The sequence below is a fragment of the Balaenoptera borealis genome (assembly GCF_965194805.1).
Source record: "Balaenoptera borealis genome assembly, chromosome: X".
NCBI lineage: Eukaryota > Metazoa > Chordata > Mammalia > Artiodactyla > Balaenopteridae > Balaenoptera > Balaenoptera borealis.
In genome coordinates, this window is record NC_138881.1 from 78,106,718 (window position 1) to 78,121,264 (window position 14,547).

At 34.1% G+C, this 14,547-nt stretch overlaps 1 protein-coding gene across 2 annotated transcripts in view; it reads left to right on the top strand.

The window, feature by feature from the left end:
• The window catches only part of LOC309620613 (polyadenylate-binding protein 5), a 40,117-nt gene continuing 25,570 nt past the window's right edge, over positions 1-14,547 (top strand). For both annotated transcript variants that reach the window (XM_082377396.1, XM_082377397.1), the window contains exon 1: positions 1-14,547. This exon is cut by the window's right edge and continues 21,462 nt beyond it. The gene's annotated coding sequence lies outside the window, so the exon portion shown is untranslated.

The window sequence follows — 14,547 nt, forward strand, 5'->3', positions numbered from 1 at the left end:
TGCCTCCAAAGACTGGTCAAAGTGATAATATAAGGGTCAAGTTCTCTTGTTACAATGGGACAATTTTCATCACTCCTTGCAGGGTCTGCTGAGTCATCTATTAAATCTGTATTGCAGTATTAATCCTGAGAGCACACCCTAAAGGAAAATTCTATATGCAAACCCACGCACATATGGTCACATTATTTTTGATAAAGGAGGCAAAAATATACAATGGAGAGAAGACAGCCTCTTCAATAAGTGGTGCTGGGAAAACTGGACAGCAACATGTAAAAGAAAGAAATTAGAATATTTCCTAACATCATACACAAAAATAAACTCAAAATGGATTAAAGACCTAAATGTAAGGCCAGACACTATAAAACTCTTAGAGGAAACATAGGCAGAACACTCTATGACATAAGCCACAACAAGATCCTTTTTGACCCACCTTCTAGAGAAATGGAAATAAAAACAAAAATAAACAAATGGAACCTAATGAAACTTAAAAGCTTTTGCACAGCAAAGGAAACCATAAACAAGATGAAAAGACAACCCTCAGAATGGGAGAAAATATTTGTAAAAGAAGCAACCGACAAAAGATTAATCTCCAAAATTTACAAGCAGCTCATGCAGCTCAATATCAAAAAACAACACATTCCAAAAATGGGCAGAAGACCTAAATACACATTTCTCTAAAAAGGATATACAGATAGCCAACAAACACATGAAAGAATGCTCAACATCATTAATTTAGAGAAATGCAAATCAAAATTACAGTGAGGTACCACCTCACACTGGTCAGAATGGCCATCATGAAAAAATCTACAAACATAAATGCTGGAGGGGGTGTGGAGAAATGGGAATCCTCTTGCACTGTTGGTGGAAATGTAAATTGATACAGCCACTATGGAGAACAGTTAGGAGGTTCCTTACAAAACTAAAAATAGAACTACCATATGACCCAGCAATCCCTCTACTGGGCATACACCCTGAGAAATCCATAATTCAAATTTGAGCCATGACTCAAAAAGAGTCATGTACCACAACGTTCATTGCAGTTCTATTTACAATAGCCAGGACATGGAAGCAACCTAAGTGTCCATCGACAGATGAACGGATAAAGAAGATGTGGCACATATATACAATGGAATATTACTCAGCCATAAAAAGAAACGAAATTGAGTTATTTGTAGTGAGGTGGATGGAGCTAGAGACTGTCATACAGAGTGAAATAAGTCAGAAAGAGAAAAACAAATACCGTATGTTAACACATATATATGGAATCTAAAAGAAAAACAAAAAAAAAAGATTCTGAGGAACCTAGGGGCAGGACAGGAATAAAGACACAGATGTAGAGAATGGAATGAGGACAGGGGGAGGGGGAAGGGTAAGATGGGGCGAAGTGAGAGAGTGGTATGGACTAATATATACAACCAAATGTAAAATAGATAGCTAGTGGGAAGCAGCTGCATAGCACAGGGAGACCAGCTCGGTCCTTTGTGACCACCTAGAGGGGTGAGATAGGGAAGGTGGGAGGGAGATGCAAGAGGGAGGAGATATGGGGATATATGTACATGTATAGCTGATTTACTTTGTTATAAAGCAGAAACTAACACACCATTGTAAAGCAATTATACTCCAATAATGATGTTTTTAAAAAAGAAAAATAAATAGAAACCATAATGGTAAAAAATGGACATTATAGAGAAAAAGGAAGGCAGATTTGGGTGGAAAATAGGAATGTTTGGGGCAGGGGGTAATAGTATATTGGAAGTCATTATCCAATCTACCTTTCTTCTAATGTGCATTCATGTTCTGCAGATATTAGAAAGTAAAAACATACATTTCCAAGGCTCCCTTGAACTATGTCTCTGGATGTGACATAGATTCAAAACAGATTCTCTGATGTGAGACTTTTGCTTCTCCTGATTCTGCTGTTTGCTGGCAAGCAGAGTCATATAGGCTTAATAGATGTCCCTGTGTTCTGCCACTCATTTTATATCAGGACCATGACTAGAGTGAGGCCTTTGGCACAAAATTTAAGGAGATACCAAAAGTCTCAGTAATCAAGATACGTTATATTTAATGAAATATTTTGGAAGGCAAAATTAATGTAAAAAATCCACAATGAACAAAATATAAAGGTTCTAGAGAAAGCTAGGATCAACATACTGATTTTGACTCAGGCTCTAATATGGCTTCTGACCAGCAATGTAATTGATCCTATCTTTATTTACAACCTTTATAATATGCCCATTGTGAATATTTTGCATTATTTCTGATCTAATTACATTATCAGTATATTTTGTTTGTGTTTACCATCTTATGTTATGCTCTCCATTTGTTTTGTCTGTTCAATATTTTTTTTTCCTTTTCTTTCTGACCTCTTTTGGATTGATTAATTATTTTAATATTCCATTTGCTTTCTTCTCCTAGTTTAGGTAAGTTCATATTCTACTTCTATCCTTTTAGTGATTACCTAGAAATTTAATCTTGTAGATTCAACTGATATAATTACTAAATATCTGTTCCCTCCTCCAGGTTGTGTGTTTCTAGGAATTTTTAAACTTTATGTGGGTTATCCGTTTTATTGACATATAATTTTTCATACTACTCTCTTATAATCCATTCTATATCTGTAACATTTGAAATAAAGTTCTCTCTCTCATTTTGGATTTTAAACATTTGAGTCCTCTCTCTTTTTCCTCAGTAAATATAATAAATAATATAGCTGAAGTTTTATTAGATATATTAATATTTTAGAAAAACCACCTTTTGCTTTTGTTGATTATCTATAATGATTTTCTATTCCCTATTTTATCTCTGCTCTTATCTCTATTTCCTACATTTCACTGATTTTAGGTTTAACATGTTCCTCTTCTTCTAGTTCCTTAAGGTGTAACGTTAAGTTATTGAGTTGAGCCCTTTCTTCTTTTTCAATGTAAGTATTTACAGCTATAAATATCTTTCATAAGACTGCTTCTGCTATATCTCATAAGTTTTGGTATGTTGTGCTTTAATTTTTATTTATATCCAGATATTTTCTAATTTCCTTTGTGATGTTATTCTTTGACTCGTTGTTATTTTAAAATGTGTTGTTTAATTTCCACAGAACTGTGACTTTTCCAATTTTTCTCCTGCTGTTGATTTCAAGTTTCTTTCCATTGTGATCAGCCAAAAACACTTTGCATGATTTCAATCTTTTAAATTTATAAACATTTGTTTTGTGACCTAATATATGGTTTATCCTTGTATATGTTATACGTGTACTTGAGAAAATATGTATTTTACTATTGTTGAGTGAAATTATCTCTACAAGTATTTTAGGTTCAGTTAGTCATATTGATATATAAGCCCTCTGTTTCCTTATTGATCACTTGTCTGGTTGTTATATTCACTATTGAAAGTGGAGTATTGAACTTTCCTACTATTAATGTGAAGCTGTTTATTTCTCCCTTCATTTCTGTCAATGTTTGCTTGGTATAAATTGGAGCTATGTTGTTTGGTACACATATATTTATAATTATTATTTCTTCTTGGTGAATTGATGCTTTTTTCAATATATATTGTCTTTCTTTGTCTCTTTTGACTCATTGGTTTTTCAAGAGTGTGTTGTTTAATTTTTACATACTTGTGATTTTCTAGGTTTCCTTCTGTTTTGTTCCATTGTGGTCAGAAAAGATACTTGGTATGATTCAATCTTAAATTTGTTGAGTTGTTTTGTGACCTACCATGGGATCTAGCCTAGAGAAGGTTTTGTGTGTGCCTGAGAAGAATGTGTGTTCTACTGTTGTTGAAGGGAATGTTCTAAATATATCTGTTAGGTTCATTTGATCTCTAGTGTTGTTCAAATCCACTGTTTCATTACTGATTTTTCTATTGGTGTTCTATCTGTTATTGTGAGTAGGATATTAAAGTTCCCTACTATAATTGACTTGCTATTTCTCCCTTCAGATCTGTCAGTGTTTGCTTTTCATATTTAGGTGCTTTGAAATTTGATATTTTATTTTATCTTCCTGATCAATTGACCGTTTTCTCATTATATAAAAACCTTCTTTTTCTCTCATAACAGTTTTTGACTTAAAGTCTATTTTGTCTGCTATAAAGACCCCTACTCTCTTTTGGTTACCATTCGCATTGAATATATCTTTCCGTCCCTTCACTTTTGGTCTATGTGTATCCTTAAATCTAAAGTGAGTATCTTGTAGACAACACACAGTTGGGTCTTATTTTTTTTATAAATCCATTCAGCCACTCTATGTCTTTTGATAGGGGAATTAATCCATTTACTTTTAAAGTAATTATTGATAAGTAAGGACTTATTTTTGCCATTTTGTTCATTATTTTATGTTTTATAGTTCTTTGTCCCTTTGTTCCTCTCTTGCTGTCTTCCTTTGTGATTTGTTGACTTTTCATAGTGATCTGCTTTGATTACCTTCTTTTTTCTTTTGTGTATGTTCTGTATTTTCTTCATGGTTACCATGGGGCTTACGTAGAACATCTTATAGCAGTCTATTTTAATCACATTAAAAAATTCTACACTTTACTTCTCCCACACACACACTTTATGTTGTTGATGTCACAATTTGCCTTTTTTTATACTATGTATCCATTAACTTTTTTTAGTTATTGTTATTCTTAATACTTTCATCTTTAAATTTTATACTAGAATTAAAAATGATTTAATGTAACTTTAAATGTAATTTAGTGTAACCATTACAGTGTTACAGTATTCTGTATTTATCTATATATTTACATTTACTAATGTGTATTATACTTTAATATTTTTTCATATTGCTGGCTGTAACACCATGGGCTAGGATGTTGGAGATACACTCCATTCATCTCCCTCATTCTCTGTGGAGAAATCTTTCAATTCTGCACCTTCTCTCAACCTCACAGAGCTGTTTTGGTTGCAGCAAGTCCCTGTCTCTTTTCCTTTTTTCTTAACTGCTACACAGTGTCTGAACTGTTTTGGTTCCATCAGTGCTATGTGAGAGGAAATAGAAACCAGCCCCTCAGGCAGTATCCTGAAAGCTTGGGATGTTGAAGGAACACTTCACCCCCCTTCCTTCCCTCCTGGAGGAGGTGACTCAGGTTTTGCACTTTCTCTCAATCTTGCAGATCATGTCAGTGGCAGCAGGCTTGTCCATACCCTTTTCTTTGTTTTTAACTGCCCCCAGGCATCTAAATATGCTGGTTTCATCAGCACTCCATGTAAAGTGAGACAGAAACTGACTCCACTGGCAGTGCACTGAAATGCTAGGACATTGGAGGCATGCTCTGTTCTCTCTCTCACCTGAGAGAGAAGTCAAGGTCAGAGGTGACCTGTCATGTTGAGCTGTGCCATCTTGGGGGAGGGGTTGATAGGGGTTAAATAAAATTGTTCTTCTTACCCTTCCCAATGCCGCTGTTCTGGGTTTTGTGTTCTTCTGGAATATTACAACTTTGTAACTTGATGCTCTACTTCTCATAAAGGTACTTTGGTCTACATATCATTGTTAAATCAGTGTTTCTGTGGGAGAACAAGGATTAGGACTTCCTATTCCTCCATCTTAGTGGTTCTTTTGCCTGTAATCATTTGCTCCCAGGAATCTACAGATCTGCAGCCTCCCTGCAGTATTCATGCACCACAGCACCTGCCATTGTCTCTGTGGCTTCCATCCTGAGAATAAGTGTGCTTCTATTCCCATCTGAGCTTCCAGGCAAGCAAAACAAGATACCAGTCAGTCTAACAGTCCACAGACATGGCAGAGCATTGCAAACAATCTCTATTCCTTTTTTTTTTTTTCAGCCCAAGGGAGGGAACCAGGAATTGGGCCACTTTCTCTGGACCTCAGGCACACCATGCTGAGGAGGGAGTGGGTTAAGGATGAGTTAAAGTGCCATGAAATTTCCTGCTATTTTGAATGTGGATTTTGCTTGATTGGGCATTCACATGGTTTCTGCAGATCTTTGACTTTATTCTAGAGCTCCTATGAAGTTATTTTAATTTATTTATTTTACGTTTCCATTGGGAAACAAGGTCCTGGAGCTTTCTAGTTTGCCATCCTGCTGACATTACCCTGTAATACGTTATTTTACATTATTTTATTTTTCATTTTTATAATTTATACTTTGTACTTTTTCAAATCTGCTAGATCATTTCTTTGGCTTTCCTGTTCTTTGTGGATATTTTCATACTTGTCATATATTTCTTAAGTACTGCAAATATAGCTATTTAAAAATTAACATCTGACAATTCAAGCATGTGAAGTCTTTGTGGACTGTTTTTTTGTTGTCTGATTTTTCTGATATTTCTCATGCATAGTGCCCTGTTTTATTTTTCCTTTTGTGTGGATTTGTTTTTGATGGTGAACTGCTTAATTTCTTGTAAAAAATAACCACTAGGATTATTTGAGACCTAGAATAAAGGTACAATCCTACAGATAAATTTCACATTTACTTCTCTTTGATGCGTTTAGGCAGTACCAGCATAAGATTACTATGTTCTAATGGGAGGTTTGAGTTTTTAAGTGTTATTTGGATAGTATGGATTTGGGGTGAAAACACTGTAAGAACTAGTTTGTGTTTATGATTGAATTTAAGGGTATTTAGGGACACTTTATTTTAATCCTATACTGCTTGGTACCTTAGCAACTTTCCCTGTCGTTTGGAGGGCAGGAGGGTTAAGGGTACATACATGCACTTTATTTCTAGTTTAAATTTATACTGATTATATAGGTCTTTGGGGTCCCAGTTTTGTTGAGAAGGTGTCTCTTGTTTGACACTCTATCTTGAGAATGCCTTGGACTTTGCTTGCTGTTCCTCAAACCCTTCAAGACCATAGAAATCTATACTAAATGTTGTCAGATTTGGGGGGGGGAATCTTAGGTCAAATATAGCTCAGTGATTTTACTTACCACCCTTGGCTCTTCATTCACTCAATAATTCTTTACTATCTTGTCCATTCTTCCATGTTTTTAAAGAAGATTTTTTAAAAAAAATTTTCCAACATCTTTGACTACTTTCAGTAAGAGTGTTAGTCTGGATACGTAACTACCTGTATTACTGGAAATAGAAGACGAGTATTGATTTTTCACAATCACAGTTTCTAGTTTAAACAGGCTATTGTTTCAAATCAGGAGTTGGTATATGAAATGAAAAGAAAATACTTATTCTACAAAATGAGTTTTCCCAATATTTCTCAAAATGTCTTCTATGGATCACTTGCCTCTCAGTCACCACAGCTAATTGTCAAAATGAAGATTTTTCTGGGTCCCACCTGAGACATATTGGATAATGATGTCTAGGAGTTGAGCCCAGGAATCCATATTTTTGTCAGCCATCCTAGTTAATTCATAAGTACACAAAATTTTAAGACCCATCAATTTAGAACTAAAATTAAAATAGTTACTTTCCCTTTTAGTTTTACTTTAAAATACTTCCATTGGAACAAGAGAGAATAAAGAGAACCCCTGATGAGAAAGATAGGTCAGATGTCTAAATGATGTTTATGGACTTGACAACAAAGAAAAGTGGGAATACATTTTACACTTTAATAAAAGTTAATTTCTACATAATTAGAGAAGTATAATTCATAATTGGGAGTATAAATTGATTAATATAACCAATAAAGAGCATTACATATTCAAAGGCAACAAAGAATTTTATTCTTCAATGATATTTTTAATCAGAGGTGGAATTTAGATGGTAGAAAAAACAATTTCAAACCATGCAGTTCACAGCAGAGCATTGTGCAGCAATTTACTTGGCATGAGAAAGAACAAACATCTTTAAACTTTGTGAAGAGCGTGTCAGGGAGTCTGACAAGGCAAACCTCAGGGTGTAGTCTTTCTAACTGCAAATAAATGGCTGCTGCTGCATTGTCCGTCCATGCGCCTTTCACCTGCTGAGTTTCTGTGACTGATATTGCACTGGCCATTTTAAGAGACAGCTTCTCTGTAAACTGAATACAACCTATATTTCAGAGAACCTTCCACTTCTTTTTCCTGTTGATAAAAGCTAAATGACCACTATGAATCAAAATCCTTATTTTAGATATTGGTAGGCAATAAGATATGCATGAGAGGAAACATATTTTTGGAGACTTGAAAACAGATGATGCAAGATAGATCTAATCAGAGGATGTCTATGAATTCAGTTTACTTTTGCACAAATAATTTAAGAATTTTGACTTGCTGATGATTCTGTAATCAAAAAGTGGGAAAAGTAACCGTATTTTAAAATTGTCTTTTAGGAAAATGTAGGGCCTCTACAAATCGTGTTAGCAGTTGTCATACCTATAAGTTTTTTATAATCCATTGTAACCATTATAATGTTGAAGACAAGAATATGCTATGGGCAGAAACACACAAAGGTGACGCCTAATGAGTCATATATTCTACATTCTTTGAAGTATAGGTGGAGTCTGTGACTTGCTTCTACCAATAGAATATGGCAAATGTGATGGCATGTCAATTCCTTGATAAGGTTACATTATAAGAGATTCCATTTTATCAGACTAAAGGGAAAGACTCTCTTGCTGGCCTTAAAAAGTAAGCTGCCAAGTTTTTGATAGGTCTATGTGGGAAAGGCAGGTGAATGGCCTCTAAGAGCTGGCTCACAGCCAAGAAGAAAATAAGAATCTCAGTACTACAACCATAAGAAACAACTAGATGAGCTTGGAAGAGGATACCAAATTCCAGAAAGAAATACAGCCTAGCCAACACCTTGATTGCAGTCTTGTGAGACTCTGAGCCAAGGACCCAGTTAAGCCCTGCTCAGACTCCTCAACCATAGATGGAAACTGAGATAATAAACAGGTGATGTTTTCATCTCTTTGAAATGTTTTCTAACTGTGGGGGTGATAGAGTCAGCCAGTCCGTCTTGCAACAACAATTTTCAACACTTAAGAAATCTATTACAGAATAGTCATTAAGCAGTTTGGAAGTAAAGATCTGTAGACTTTTTGTAGAAACTGGTAAACAATGATTACATTTTGATATTTCCTTGAGCCTAGTTGCCATTATACCTATTGATTCGTTGTCTCCAGATCTAATTGAGTCATCTCTAAAATATAGGTTAATAAACATTCACACATTAATATATAGGCAATTCTATTTTAGTGTCATTTATAACTTTTTTGTAGAAGTCTGTAATTGTGAATGAGATAGAAATAAGGCAAAAGTCCATGATTAAGAACAACCACTCTAGACTCTGTGATGTATTTACCAGTGTGGTAATGTCAATCACATAGAAAAATGCTGACAGACAAAGCACTTTAAAGTTAACATATATGATATAAATTATCAATAGCCACATAAACCATCAAAACAAGATGCCTACGGTGCTTCAAAATAATTGTTTACCAACTACATTAGAATTCAAAATGTCGTAATGCAGATGTGATTTTTATAATCATAAGTAGGCATAGTCTTCAGTTATTTGCTAAAAGACCAGGGATTGCACTACAATTTTCCGTAGAGAAAATGATCCCTTGATAGTATTATTAGTGATGGGAAAACTGAAACCTTTTCTCACGACCATTGCTATTTTACAAAAAAAAAAAAAGAGGGGGCATAGTGAAATTTAACGTCAGTGATAGGAACATTGCACTTGGAAGTTTAAGAAAAACTCACGTTAACTGAAGTTAATTGAAGTTTTAATTTTGAAATCTTTAAGCCCCTCCCCCAGGCAAATACCAACAATATAATTTTAAACAGAAGAAAATATAGAAAAATTTAAGGATAACTGTTATTGATGCCTAAAATCCATTTTATAGCATGCATCAACATTTTAAACATTAGTTTTTATTGTGCACCCGTCATCTTAGCACCATAATGTCCCTCTACTATAATGGAGAATCAAAGTATGGTCTAAACTTTCTTTTATCAGTAGACATTTAATAAATATCAGTTTATTTGATATGAGGGAATAGTTTAAAATTTGGTATGCTTCAGATTAAACAAGCAAATAGGATCAGAATCAGAAACTATGAAACTATTTTTTCACTTCTATGATCGTTAATTTTATGTGCCAACTTGACTAGGCTGCAGTACCCAGGTATTTCCTAAAATACCAGTCTTGCTGTGAGGGTATTTTTTTATGAGATTAATATTTAAATCTGTAGACTTTTAATAACGCAGATTTCCCTCCACAACGTGGGTAGGCTTCATTCACTCAGTTGAAGGCTTTAGGCAAAAAAAAAAAAACAGATCTCCCAAAGGAAAGAGGATTCTGCCTTTAGTCTTGAGCTGCAAAATCAACAACTCTTCCCTGGGTCTCCAGTCTGCCAACTTGCCCTGTAGATTTCAGAATTTACATCTTCCACAATTGTGTGAGGCAATTCCTTAATAATCTCTCTCTGTCTCTCTCTGTCTCTGTCTCCCTCTCAATACACACACACACACACACACACACACACACACACACACACACACACAAACATCCTACATCCTTTTGGTTCTGTTTCTCTAGAGAGCACTGACTAATACAGATTTTGATACAACAAGTGGTTCTAGAGGAACAGAATCTTAAGGATCAATTTTCTTAATTGATCCTGGGGTTTCTGGAATTGGTTTTCTAATCTGATTTGTCTGAAAAGTAAATGGTTCTATTTCCAGTAGGAAAAAGGGCACTAATAAGCCATAGTGTACTGTTGAAATAGAGATATTGGATTTCTGTTGAGATTCAAATATCTATTGAAAATTAAAAATACCAACATAGAATGCTCCTCATCAAATATTTATAAAAAGCAAGGTTCTGAGTGACCTTGTCTATGATACTTTAGGATTTTTTTTTTCAAACTTATGAGTGTAACGAGATTGGCTGGTTGCTCCTAATTGAGCTGGACAAAGTAGGAAAAGAAAAGACTGAGCTCAGGGATTCTAATTTCCAGCTCAAGTGCTGTATAAATGACCTAGAAGTTTTAATGTCTGCCCTGAAAGAAACCAAACCCAGAATTTTGTCCTGTGTGTGGCCAAATCACAATACAAATTGAATTCCCAACTTGCAGGGTGTCTTCTGTTAAAGTGAGGGCATTGATTGGGAAGGAACAGGATCCTGAAAATTAGAATGAGTCTTTATGGGAAGATCCTGTTGACGATGGGGATATTGAAACTCTAAATTCTGATTAGTCTTCTTTGCCTGTAGGAGCCTCTCCAACTCTGTCTGAGTAGATTAACCTTGCTGTGACTGGGGAAACTGAAATGGCTTCCCCTGAGGTAATTGCCTTGGAAGACACTGCTGATTCTCCTCAGTACCTACCCCCACCACCCCTCTTTGCTTCTAGAGCTATAATTCAAATCCCATCAGGTGTTAAAGTTGAGGTACAAAATGTGACCCATAAGGAAGTGTGCACAATTATTTCAGACTTAAAAAGAACATGGGAAAATGTTTCTAACTAATAGTATATCTTAGATAATAATATATTGTTGAAATATATTAATTCCATATAAAATTAGCTCTCAATTTGAATAAGTCTGAATATATTGAGTTCCTACCATGTGCAAGGTATTCTTTAGCAGCATCATTTTATTTCTTTGTGATCTGTTCTAGGCTTTCTTCTCTTTTCTTTATAACTTCTCTTCTTAGTTGGTAACATCAACTTTGATTTTAATTTCAGCATCTAGATGCTGAAAATCCTTATAACTCTCCTCTAAACTTCACATCTATTCATCCAGCTTCCTATTTCACATTTCCACTTGGATGTCTCACAGACACACTAATTCAATATATCCAAAACCAACCTCAACATTTTTAATCTCAAACTCACTTTCCTTATAGTAAATGGCATTACCAGCCACTCAACTGCTAATGCCAGAAAACTAAGATTCATCCTACACATCCCCAACCTCGTAATTATCTCTGGAATCCATTCACTTCTCTCCATTTCCACTAACTGCCATCTTAGTTCAGATAGACATTATTTTTAATCTTGACTACTAAAAACCTCCTCATCAATCTTCTTCTAAATACATTTTTTACTACAATCCAGTCTCTACATAAGTCTTAATTAAACACAAATCTGGTCATTACACTCCCTTGCTTTTTCAGTCCCTTGAACATGCTATGAACTTTTTCACCCAAGCGTTTTCACAAGATATTCCCTAAACCTGGAACATTTTTCACTACCAATTTTAGCTAACTTAGCCTAGCTAATTCCTTCTTCCTCTTTCATGTCTCAGATTAAATATCATTTCTTCATGTAAGCCTTTTCTGATATGCCAAACTTTGATCTCCTTATAACACACTCAAAATATTTCTTCATAAATCTTGCAAAAATTTATTCTATTTTCTCTGCTATTTAGTCATTTCTAGGAGGGCAAGGAGTGTTTCTATCTTATTCATTGCAATACCATTACTGGTACAATACTTATCACTTAGAAGGAATGCAATAAATATTTACCAGATGAATGAATGGAAGGGTGAATGGATGAAGAGATGAACGGATGGATGAATACAATATTTTCAAAAACCTACTGTAACATATTATGACAGTATTCAAAAGAAAACGTTTCTGTCATTCGTGACATGGGTAATGAGATTATCCACTCTGATAAGTGTAGAACAGCTGAAAAAGAGTTGAAATTTAAAATTATTTAATAATATATGTGTGGATCTGTTTCTGTGTTCCATTTTTGGGGGGATTATTTGTTTATATATATGGTAATATTATACTGTTTTAATAAATTATATAGTAGGTCATGATATCTGGTAGTGTATAGCCTCCACTTTTGCTAATTCTCATGTCTGACTTGTTATTTTTACCTTTTGCATTTTCAAATAAATATTAAAATTAGTTTGTCAATTTGCAAAATAAATCTACTGGTATTTTGATTTATATCCCGAATCTTAAACCTGTCAAAACATTTTGAGATAATTTACATCTTTACGATTTTGAATCTTCCAATCTTTGAGTAAAATTTATCCTTCTTTTTATGTCTGCTCTCTCTGAAAATCATTTTATTGTTTCCATTGAATGTCTTACACATCTGCATTAGATTTAATCCTATTGATACTTGATGTTTTTGATCATGTAATTAACATCATTTCTTAAACTTCATTTTCTACTACTTTGTGATTGTTGTATAGAAGCAAAGTTCATTTTTCATGTTGACCTTGTATGCAAAATACATGATATATTCCCTAATTATTAATGATATTATGTGTGTGGGTACTTTCAAAAACACATTTACAACTATAAAGATTTTCTTTCTCCTTTTCTATACTTATTCCATTGTTTTTTGTTCTTGCCATATTTCACGTGTAGGACTTCTAGTACAACACTAAATAGAAATGGAAATTGTGTACTTTCATTTCCCATTCAAATTTCAGGTTGGATGATTGAATATAATTTTATTTGTAAGTTTTTGTAGATGTCTTTTATCACACCGAGAGCTTTCCTTTCCACCACTATTTTGCAAATATTTTTAATTCAGAAAAAGTGAGTTCAATTTTATCAAACATTTTTTGTCTTAGGCAAGATAATATTTTTTTCTCCATTTTTCTGTTAAAAGGGTGAACTACTTTGATAAGTTTTTTTTTAAATTTTTAGCCACCCTTATGTACCTTTAATAAATCCTACTTCATTAGAATGTATTTTATCTTTTCTTTTGAAATAATGATAGAGTCACAGGAAGTTGCAAAGAGCAACTTTCCTCTGTACCTTTCATCTAGTTTCCCCCACTGGTTACATCTTACATAATAAATGTATCAAAACCAGGAATTTTACATGGTACAACATGTGTGTGTATAGTTACATGCCAATTTGTCCCATGTTTACATTCATGTAACCACCACCAAAATAAAAATACAGAACTATACCATTATCATGAAAATATCTCTCATTCTATTCTTTTTGTAGTCATACTCACCTCCATTCCCCAAAGTTTCTCTACCAGCTGGTGATGACTAACCTATTCTTTATCACCATAATTTTGTCATTTTGATAATGTTACATAAATGGAAACATACAGTGTGTGACCTTTTTAGATTAATCTTTTTTACCTCAGCATAGTTACACTCGAGATTCACCAAAGTTGCTGCATGTACCAATCATTAGTTCCTTTTTATTGCCAAGTGTATATAATGGTATGAAAGTACCACCATTCACTCATTGTGGAGCACTTTGATTATTTCCAATGTGGTGCTAATACAAATAAAGCTGAAGAGAACAATAATGTACAGATTTTTATGTGAATATAAATTTCTAATTTCTCTGGGATATGAGATAGAAATGTAGTTGCTGGGTCATATCATAAGTGTAGGTTTAATTTTTTAAGAAACTGCAACACTATTTTCTAGTGTGGCTGTTTCATTTACATTCCCTCCTGCAATATATAAAAGAAAGTTTCTCTGCATCCACACCAGCATTTCATATAGTCACCATGATTTGTTTTACCTTTATAATAGGTGTGTGATGATACCTTATTGTGCTATTAATTTGCATTTCCCTGATGGCTCGTGATGGTGAACTTTTTTTTTCGTGTGTTTATCTGCCATCTGTATATCCTCTTCTGTGAAATGTCTCTTCAAATATTTTGCCATTTCCTAATTGGATTGTTTTTTCCTACTTTTTTTTAA